The sequence below is a fragment of the Nanorana parkeri genome, unplaced genomic scaffold, assembly GCF_000935625.1.
Source record: "Nanorana parkeri isolate BGI_ZX_2015 unplaced genomic scaffold, ASM93562v1 scaffold850, whole genome shotgun sequence".
In the NCBI taxonomy this organism is placed as follows: Eukaryota; Metazoa; Chordata; class Amphibia; order Anura; family Dicroglossidae; genus Nanorana; species Nanorana parkeri.
Window position 1 is genome coordinate 253,099 of NW_017307118.1, and position 1,510 is coordinate 254,608.

At 41.1% G+C, this 1,510-nt stretch overlaps 1 protein-coding gene across 1 annotated transcript in view; it reads right to left on the bottom strand.

Annotated features, from left to right (window-relative positions):
* The window catches only part of SLC44A1 (solute carrier family 44 member 1), a 104,466-nt gene that overhangs the window by 78,762 nt on the left and 24,194 nt on the right, over positions 1 to 1,510 (bottom strand). The window lies entirely within an intron of this gene.

Sequence of the window (1,510 nt, forward strand, 5' to 3'; positions counted from 1 at the left end):
TGAGCTATGGAATTGAACTTTGCTCGCAAATTGCAAGCACTCATTTATCTGAGAAGCGCTTACATTTGGTTTTGGTTACAATTATTGTTTGTATCATGACAACTAGCTTGTCATGAGGGACAAGTAGATTGGGTCCCCACTTTAATCCTTTTACAAGTAGTTTGGGTTTTTTTCTTTGTCTTTTTAATTTCCACACACCTGATTATACTGTTGAGGGGCCAATGACCTGCGACTGAGACAGAGCTTTCTGACACTGGGCCGTATGTTTCATTCCTTGATAGTCTAGATAGTGCCAGACACAGCAAAGCAGCCCCAAAACCGGAGCCTACTTTATATTTCACAATAGATACAACGTTCTTTCCTTTAGATGCTTTCATTTTTTGTCTGTGAACCTAGAACTGAAGCAACTTGCCAAAAAACTTCAGTTTTTCTCATCTGTCCAAAGAACATTCTACCAGAGCCATCGAGGCTTGTCAATATGCATTCTTGGTTTGAGCTCACTTTCTTTAAAAAAAGTGACAGATGGTGCGATTACATACTGATTTACCTTGACCGTGGAGTTCAGCTCGTATCTCTGACAGTTTTCCTTGGCTCTTTTTCTAACAGTGCACTATCCTTCTGTTAATCTGGGGTCAATTTTTCTCATGAGGCCACGTCCAGGGAGGTTGGCTACACTTCCATGGGCCTTAAACTTCTTAATATTTGCAGCTGTAGTCACAGGTACATCAAACTGCCTGGAGATGGTCTTATAGACTTCACATTTGACATGATAGTGTATGATTTTCTTTCTGATCTCCTCAGACAACTCTCTCCTTTGCTTTCTCTGGATCATGCTCAGTGTGGTGAACACAATGATATCAAACAGCAGAGTGACTACTTGTCCCCATTTAAATAGGCTGACTGGTTACAAGAGTAAAAAGACATGTATGATACGAATTACAGAAAACAGTTTGAAACATTACTAAAATCCAGTTATTCATAATCATTGTTTGCTACAATTGATGTCTATTAACAAATCTATTGAGGCTCTTTTGGAATATCTTTGTAGAACAAGGAATTTGTATTGCTTTTAACACTTTTACACTATGGAATACCTAAGGCATGTAGGTATACATCAGACAATGGCTTTATATTTCATTGCTTTTCAGGAGGAATGATGCATTATATTTCAATGGTGACAACAATCTGTCTGTGAAACTGGGTGCTAAGAGAAGGGCTGTCCGAGCGTGTTGGATGCCATGAAAGGAGCAGTTGCAGGAACACTGGGTGCTGAGAGAAGAGGGAGAGTTGGCATGGGATTTATGCACTGCAGGTGCAGATGTGTTGAGTGTTGATAGAATGTTATGTGCAGGAGTGGTGGGTATAAATGGAAAGGGAGTGCAGGAGCAAGGTGGGTAGTGATAGGATGGGAGTGGAGGTGTAACGAGTGGTAACAGCAGAGGGGGTGCAGGAGCAGTAGGTGTTAAGGTGGCTAAATGAGATTGCAGGGGGAGGGGAGTTAAGTGTTAGA